Below are 9,631 nucleotides of genomic sequence, written 5' to 3' on the forward strand. Positions count from 1 at the left end.
AAATTTACTTGTGCATTCAGTGCACAAAATACTATCCCATCTTTTCCTTCTCAACTACGAAAAACTTTTTGCCTACACTTGATCTACTAATAATAATTTATGTACGCTGAGCCTTTTTTTTAATGATTAATATTGTAAAGTTAAATCTAATTCAATAAATATGATTTAAATTATATAAAATTCTATGTATAAAAAATTATAGAATTTTAATTTTAATAATGGGATTTTACAAGGACGACATATAAGATTTTCTTATACAGTGGTGTATATATGAATTTTTTTTATAAATAAACCTATCAATTTTTATAATTATAAAAATAATTTTGTTAAAAAAATAATTATAAAAATAGACCTCTAAATGCGGTGAATGATTCACCGCATTCATAACTTCTCATTAGGAGTAGAAAAAGGGTAAAAGCGGTAAACCATTCACCGCTTTTACCATCGTAGAAATATAAAAAGAAGTGAGAAAAAAAAAAAAGCGGTGATTGGTTCACCGTTTTTAAAAGCGGTGAACCATTCACCGCTTTTATAGGATTATATTTATAAATAAAAATTTAAGAGGTATATTTTTAGAATAAAATTTTAGAAAAAAACTATTGCACTAAAAAACCCTCTTTATATTCTATTTTTGTTATTTTATTGATTTATTTAAATAATTTAAATTTTTTTCTAATCTTTGTCAAATATGTCCATATAAAGTAATTTAGTTACTAATAAGTTCTAATAAAAATTTACGTAGTATGTACACCAATTTATATTATTTTTATTTAAATTAATTAAATTATTTTTTTATTTATATTTATTAATTAATAATTAGACTAATAAAATAATATAAAAATAAAAATATAATTAAAACTCCGGTGTCCTCGCTCGTCGACTCTGCCTTTGGAATGCGTGACCAGAGATGCCTGTGAGGGTAGTCGAGAGCTCCTCCCCCTCCCAATCCTCCGGTTAGGGTTTCTCCTTCTCTTTTCCTCGCTCACTCTCTCTCCCTTTCTCCTTCTTCTATTAGCATCGATTATTTCGTATTTTGCAATTTTCTATGGAAATTATTGCGATTTGATCAGTAGAAGAAGAGCAAGACCGTTTATTGCTTTGTCATTTTAGTGCCGTAGCGATCAAATTTGATCTTTGAGTTGATTTCACTGCGAACTCATCTGCTTTTTTGAAGATTCGGATGATTTGATTTTTCGGCATAAATCTTATGCTGTGAATTTTACCTGGTAATCGTCTCTGATCCGCTATTATCTTTACAAATCGTGTGTAAATTGGTTAAGTCTCTCTCAGGGGAAGTGCGAAAATCTATGGAGACATTCTCAGCGATAATGCCCTTACGAAATAAAACTGTTTAACTGTTTTACTTTTGATTGACATAATGGTGAATTATGCTCCAATCAAGATCATAAACTTAAGGAATCAATTATGGTTGAATTAAATCTCCGAAATCTAGAGACTACCAACTATGACAAGTATTCAAATATCTCAAACATGGCAACTACTTCAAATAGAAAATATTTTCAAATGTTGCATATTTATATAATGTGTTTATATAAAATGTAAAACTTTTAATCCCAAAAATACTCAATCAATTTATAAATTGAATGTTGGTTTTGTGTGTTCTTAGACAAGATCGACAACCATTTTTTACATATTATAATTTGTTTATGGTATCTCTCAAAAAAAAAATGTTGAAATTCTCTCTCAAAAAAAATTCTTTATGGTATCAGCCATAAGACATGGTCATCTTATTCGTTCTAATGGCTACTTCTGCTTCCTCCGTTTCCTCTGTGATGCAGGACGGGTTAAACCTATCCTACAAGTAAATGCTACTTAGATGTGGTAGGCAAAATATTTTGCAGAGATAAAATTAAACAAGCAATTATTTTTTTTTTTTTTTTTTTAAGAAAAGAACGTTCGAAAAGAAAATTAATTAAGAAAGAAAAATTGATGAGATAGGAGATTGTACCATACGACATCCAGCGAGTGCATAATTAAACTATTGCGATTAGTCCAGATCATCCACAATCTATTTGCAACGTCCTCCTAGTCATGCTTGTAAATACCGCGTAATCGAATTTCGCCCAACGATAATAATCAAGTACCTTGCAAGATCAAAGAGACTAAACAATTTTCTGAAATTTGGGACGATAAAACAAGTCTACGAATTTTTCCGAGAAAGAAAAAAATTAGAAATCAAAACATTCTATAGACCAAGCTTTTATTACCAATAGATAATTTGCGGAAATTGAGATATAGAAGGAAATACTAGCTTGTGATGTGAACCGGGTTCATCCAATGTAGGCTGCTGCTTGTTGGTCACAGGAACCGGTTGACGTGTGCAAGAAGACAAGCAAGGCCGCCTCGGGAGATGTGCACAAGAACCCTCGTCTCCAACATCTTCTTCCTACTGGCTTGATCACACAACTCTCACCTCTCACTAGAAATTCCTCTATTTTCTAAAATCTTAACCAAACCTCACAAATAGGTAGTCAAAATTTGCAGAAAATTAAGAGGAACTCAGATCCAACATAACCTTATAACTCTGGACCTCGCCAGAACCGGAAACCCTCCAGGAAAAAACTTTCGCTCAAAAAACCTTTGCAAGAAAAGTTCAAAATATTATTCAATAATCATCGTCCCTTTTCATAAAACCTTGTAGGTTATTTATATCCTAATTACATCCGAGAAAAAATCTCAACTAGAGATTTATCTAAAAAGAAAATAACCGAAAAAAATCTTAACTAGAGATTTATCTAAAAGGAAAATATAACAAATATTCCTAACAAGAAAATCTTAAAATAACAGAGTAAATCAAGAATAATCTTCAGATCCATATAGCGGGTTCGGGTGCCAACATGCGGCGCCTTCGTTGATAGACCTGAAACTCGGGCGATGAGACGGGTCGGGTTCAGTCTGCATCATCTCTCCCCAGCTTGGAAAAATCCGACTCTGACAGATTATGGCTGATGTAGTCCTCATAGAGACCTGGAGCAATGTCTCTAAACTCGTGCTCTGGTATCCATGTCACTTCTTCATCTGGTCGGGATGCCCACTTCACCATAAAGCTACGCGAATCACCTGATCGTGTAATAACAACTCGATCGTCGAGAACCTGTTCGATTTCTTCTTTCTTTCTCGGTATGGGTAGGGATGGAAGTGGAGGAGGAGGTTGACGTGGAGATATATTTGTGGAGATGGGATTCTCAATGGAAAGAGGCTCATGGTAGTGGCTCAGATCCTCGATATTGACCGTTGAGTTAAAACCGATATTAGCTGGCAAATCCAAGACATAAGCATTTGGATTTAGTTGTTTCAAGATTTTGAATGGACCCAAATTTCTCGCATGTAGCTTTTTCACGGTACCGCTGCGAAATCGTTCTGGTCGAACCCTTACCATAACCATATCTCCTTCTTTAAAATTTTCTTTATGCCGACGTTCATTTGCTTTATTTGCATAAATCTCAGTCTTTAAAACAATTGCTCGTCATATTTTATCATGCAATTCTTTTATATGTTGAACAAAGGCTTCGGCATGTTGGCTTGATCTATAGTCTACAGGTAATGGAATTAGGTCAATGGGTGTCCTAGGGTTGTAACCAGTGACAATCTCAAATGGACTCATTCCAGTGGTGCGATTAACCGAGTTATTATAGGCAAATTCAGCCATAGGTAAAATGCTATCCCAGTTCCTAGTGTGATGCTAGACAACGTAATAAATGTCCTAGGCTTCGATTAACAACCTCAATTTGGCCATCTGTTTGTGGGTGATATGGTGAAGAAAATTGTAATTTAGTGTTCATTAATTTCCACATTGTCTTCCAAAAATAACTCACAAACCGCACATCTCTATCACTCACAATAGTCTTTGGTAGTCCATGCAATTTTATGACGTGATCAACAAAAAGCTTCGCTACATGGGTGGCGTCAGAAGTCTTTCTACATGGTATAAAATGTGCCATTTTTGAAAACCTATCAACCACAACTAAAATCGAATCGTGACCTCGAATGGTTTTAGGGAGTCCTAGAACAAAGTCCATGCTAAGATCTTACCAGGGGGCATGAGGTATAGGTAAACGTGTATATAATCTAATATTCTTTCGCTTTCCTTTACTGGTCTGGCATATACCACACTGAGCAACAACATGTGCAACATCTCGTTTAAGACTTGGCCAAAAGAAACGATCCTCTACCAAAATAATGGTCTTATCCCTACCAAAATGCCCTGCTAAGCCTCCAGAATGCAATTCCCAAATCATAAAATCTCTCAATGAACCTTGGGGAACACACAAATGTCTACCGTTAAATAAATATCCATCATGAATAACAAAATCAGGGTTATCATGCAATCCATCAAGAATGTTCTTATAAGTTTCACCAAAATCTGGACACGTGGGATATTCGTTTTTAACTCGATCAAACCCTCTGACTTGTGTTCCTACAGCATGCAAAGTCATGATAACACGACTAAGAGCATCAGCAACTCTGTTTTCGATACCAGCAACATGCTTAAGAACATAGGTATATTCCAAATTAGTACCGTTTGGTTCAGGTATAAGCAAGAACTAGTTATTACAGGGATAGGTACAAGTATGGGGATAAGAAAAATAGTGTTTGGATGAAAATTGGGTTGTTCCCGGGGATAAGAACAATTTTAGGTAGTTTTATATAGAAAATGGAGGTGTTGATGGGGATAACCGAGAACTACTGTTCTCGGGTAAAAAATTAGCATTTGGGTATAAAAGGGGGGATAAGGGCCTATTCCTATCCCTATCCCCTAACCAAACGCTGAGTAAGAAACGCAACCCACTTGGCATGCCGTGAATTTAATTTCTTTTGCGACTTAAGGTAGCTAAGGGCTTGATGGTCCGAAAGTAAAACAAACTCCTTAGGTAATAAATAATGTCGCCAATATCGTAGGGCTTGCACAATTGCATATAATTCCTTGTCGTACGTGGAGTATTTCATCTTTGCCTCATTCAATTTTTCGCTAAAATAAGCAATTGGATGACCTTCTTGACTCAAGATTCCACCTATTCCTACTCCAGATGCATCAAACGAAACCTCAAAGATCTTCTCAAAATCAGGTAATCTCAAAACAGGTGGATTAGCCATTCGTTCCTTAATTTTATTAAATGCCATACTCGCAGCCTTGGTCCATGTGAATTCTCCCATTTTTCATGCAATTTGTAATTAGAGCCATAATGGTACTAAAACCTCGAATGAATCTTCGGTAGAATGTCGCTAACCCATGAAAACTTCTAACATCATAAATATTCTGCGGTTGGGGCCACTGTTGGATTGCTTTGACCTTAACGGGATCGGCTGACACTCCATTTACAGATACCACGAAGCCTAAGAAAACAACCTCAGGTTGCATGAAAACACATTTTTTGGTATTAATGTAAAGCTTTTCTCTCCTAAGAGTGTCTAAAACTTGCCTAAGGTGACTTAGGTGTTCATCTTCAGTCTTACTATAAATCAGAATATCATCGAAATAGACTACAAGGAATTTTCCTATGAAAGGTCGAAGCACTTGATTCATGACTCGCATGAATGTACTTAGGGCATTCGTCAAACCGAATGGCATCACCAACCACTCGTACAAACCTTCCTTCGTTTTAAAGGTAGTTTTCCACTCATCTCCTTGTCTAATTCTTATTTGATGATACCCGCTTCTAAGATCAATTTTTTGTAAAGATTATGGATCCAGCCATCATATCAAGCATATCATCCAATCGAGGAATCGAAAATCTATACTTAATAGTGATCTTGTTGATGGCTCGACTATCGATGCACATTCACCAAGTTCCATCCTTCTTTGGAGTAAGGAGTGTCGGAACTGCACAAGGACTCATACTCTCCCTAATGAAACCTTTTCTAACCAAGTCCTCTACTTGACGTTTCAATTCACCATGCTCCTTAGGGTTCATCCTATAATGGGGCAGGTTTGGCAATGATGATCCAGGCACTAAATCTATCGCATGTTGAATATCTCTCATTGGTGGCAATTCATCAGGTAACTCGTCTGGGGTCAAATCAGAATAGTCAGACAATAGGTTTCGAAGGTTCAATGGCAGATCAGGTTCAAGGGAAAGCTTCTCTACCTCTCGAACAACTAATGCATAAACAACGGTAAAACTAGCCTCCCTACAAAATTGCTTCTTGTTCAAGAAATGAAGCGGTCTAGTCTGCTCTACCAACGTGTTTTTCTTAGATGTGGTTGGTCCATTATGTGCATTAGATTGGCTGGTCAAAGACTGAATCGGCTTAGGTCGGTGAGTCTTAGCACGATCTTTTTCTTATCATGAGTGAAGGTGTATGTGTTTTGACGACCATAATGTGTAACATCATGATCGTACAACCATGGTCATCCCAAAAGAATGTGTCCGACATCCATCGGGAGGACATCACACCATACTTGATCCCTATATGTAGCAAAGTTGAGAGGGACCAAACATCGCTCAGTGACAGGTATCGTAGTCTTATCTACCCAAGCAACTCTAAAGGGATTTGGATGTGGTTCAGGGGTCAACTTCATTCGGTCAAGGGCTGTTTTGGCTACCACATTCATGCAACTGCCGCCATCAATAACGACTTTGCATACCTTATCCCCGCACTTGGTATAAGTGTGGAAGATAGCAGTGCGTCGCCAATCATCCTCATTCTCCTTCGTGGTGAGAACACAACGAACGACTTGCAGTGGAATGGTGTCGTCTAGGTCATCTACGTACGCGTTCTCATCCTCGTCACTTGGATACTCCTCAGTCTCATGCACTACTTCCTCAAAGTCATCTTCATCGTTTTTCATCATCAAGTTACGCTTTTGTGGACACTTATTCGAATAATGGCCCATTCCTTCACAGTTATAGAGAAAGGACTGGTTTAGTTTCCTCAACTAAAGATTTTTCCCTAGAATCTCGATTAGGTTGATTGAAGGGTGCGATTGACTTACCAGTGTTTTGGTTTCTATCGGTCCACTTCTTAGTGCTTGACTCCCCGGCTTGGTAACCGAAGCGCCTAGTAGGAGGTTTAAGATAACGCTCATATTCGAGTGCGAGTTGGAACGCATCTTCTACCGTGGTTACTCGATGGGGTGTAATCTCTTTCTGGATTTCCTCACATAATCCTCTCCTAAACCGGGCCAACGTCACGTCCTCTTCTTCCTGGATCTTACACCTAACAGAAATCTCATCAAACTTTTGCATGTAATCAGCTACGGACATTGAACCTTGACGTAAGGACAATATTTGCTCTATCTGAAGCTGCCTATGGGTTGATGGCAAATATTTTTCACTTAATTTAGCCTTCATCTCATCCCACAACGTGATTGGTGCTTGCCTAGACCTAGCCAATTGTCGCTCAACACTCACCCAATATTGTTTGGCTGCCCCTACAAGTTTTATTTTGGTAAAGCGAACGCGACGGTCATCGGACATATCGTACCAATCAAAAAATTGGTCCATATCAGTCAGCCAATCTTAGGATCAAATCTACCATCAAAAGTTGGGGCTTCAATTTTGATCTTTTTGGTAATGTCATCACCTAGTGGGAAATTATGTCTAGGGAGGTCAGGTTGGTTTCCATGGCGATGGGCTCTCAGGGCTGTTCTATCAGGAGTAGCAGTCGCAGTGCCTACTACGGTTTGACTAGTCTCAAGGATGGCCACACGATCCCCTATGTTATCTAATTTAGTGTTCAAAGCAGTCAATTGTTGTAAAATCTGATCCATTGCAGTGGGTTCCAAAGACATTGGTACAGGATGATAAATTTTACCACTTCTAAGGATCATACATTAACCTAGGTCTCTGATACCAAATCTTATGCAGGACGGGTTAAACCTATCCTACAAGTAAATACTCCTTAGATGTGGTAGGCAAAATATTTTGTAGAGATAAAATTAAACAAGCAAATTTTTTTTTTTTTTTTTTTTAAGAAAAGAACATTCGAAAAGAAAATTAATAAAGTAAGAAAAATTGATGAGATAGGAGATTGTACCATACGACATCCAGCAAGTGCATGATTAAACTATTGCGATTAGTCCAGATCATCCACAATCTATTTGCAACGTCCTCCTAGTCATGCTTGTAAATACCGCGTAATCGAATTTCGCCCAACGATAATAATCAAGTACCTTGCAAGATCAAAGAGACTAAACAATTTTCTGAAATTTGGGACGATAAAACAAGTCTACGAATTTTTCCGAGAAAGAAAAAAATTAGAAATCAAAACATTCTATAGACCAAGCTTTTATTACCAATAGATAATTTGCGGAAATTGAGATATAGAAGGAAATACTAGCTTATGATGTGAAGCGGGTTCATCCAATGTAGGCTGCTGCTTGTGGGTCACAGGAACCAGTTGACGTGTGCAAGAAGACAAGCAACGCCGCCTCGGGAGGTGCACAAGAACCTTTGTCTCCAACTTCTTCTTCTTCCTGCTGGCTTGATCACACAACTCTCACCTCTCACTAGAAATTCCTCTATTTTCTAAAATCTTAACCAAACCTCACAAATAGGTAGTCAAAATTTGCAGAAAATTAAGAGGAACTCAGATCCAACATAACCTTATAACTCTGGACCTCGCTAGAACCGGAAACCCTCCAGGAAAAAACTTTCGCTCAAAAAACCTTTGCAAGAAAAGTTCAAAATATTATTCAATAATCATCGTCCCTTTTCATAAAACCTTGTAGGTTATTTATATCCTAATTACATCCGAGAAAAAATCTCAACTAGAGATTTATCTAAAAAGAAAATAACCGAAAAAAATCTTAACTAGAGATTTATCTAAAAGGAAAATATAACAAATATTCCTAACAAGAAAATCTTAAAATAACAAAGTAAATCAAGAATAATCTTCAGATCCATATAGCGGGTTCGGGTGCCAACTTGCGCCGCCTTCGTTGATAGACCTGAAACTCGGGCGATGAGACGGGTCGGGTTCGNTCTGTATTTTGGATCTGTACTATGTATATGAAACTCTGTTTTATTTAGCTTCAGTTTTCTCTAGCAGCTCTCTACTACTGTTCGTAGTAGTGTTTGATTTACAGGTACAGCTATCGCTTCGTATACAGGGAAAATTTCTTTGTATACGGCGGATTTGTCGGCGTGCCCGGGGAACGTGTAATCCGGGGCGTGACATCATATCTCCACCTGAAGCCAAAAAATCACAACCCTTCGAGTTCAATGCGCCTAACGATATCAAATTGTGCTTTAACATCGATAGCTTCAAACGATCGGTAACACCGTGCAATGACGTCGATCTTCTACAAAGATCGGTAATCCAGTGTTATGACGTCGATCTCTCCCAAAGATCGGTAATCTTTGGCTCTAATACCAATTGTTGGGAATCTGGCACTCGCCCCGGTACCAAATTTCGAGAATTTGCAACCCGCTATGATACAAATTGCTGTGGATTCGGTATCGATTGTTGGGATTTCGCAACGAAAGCTTCAAATCAAATTTTTACTATAAATCTGTCTCTTCAGCAAAAGCTGATACAATCATAAAAGAGAGAAAACAACCAAATAAAAAATATGCGGGTAAAATAAGATTTATTAAATAAGAGAAGATTATAACTGACTCATCTTCTATAACAGAATAGCTACAATCCTGAGCCCTCTTTTTGAATC

General features: G+C 37.4%; 1 long non-coding RNA gene across 1 annotated transcript; it reads left to right on the top strand.

The window, feature by feature from the left end:
* On the top strand, positions 853-8,942 carry LOC109711844. Its single transcript, XR_002216695.1, has 3 exons — positions 853-953; positions 1,800-1,842; positions 8,334-8,942. It is a non-coding gene; the product is annotated as an uncharacterized LOC109711844 (long non-coding RNA).

This window comes from Ananas comosus, linkage group 6 (assembly GCF_001540865.1).
Source record: "Ananas comosus cultivar F153 linkage group 6, ASM154086v1, whole genome shotgun sequence".
NCBI lineage: Eukaryota > Viridiplantae > Streptophyta > Magnoliopsida > Poales > Bromeliaceae > Ananas > Ananas comosus.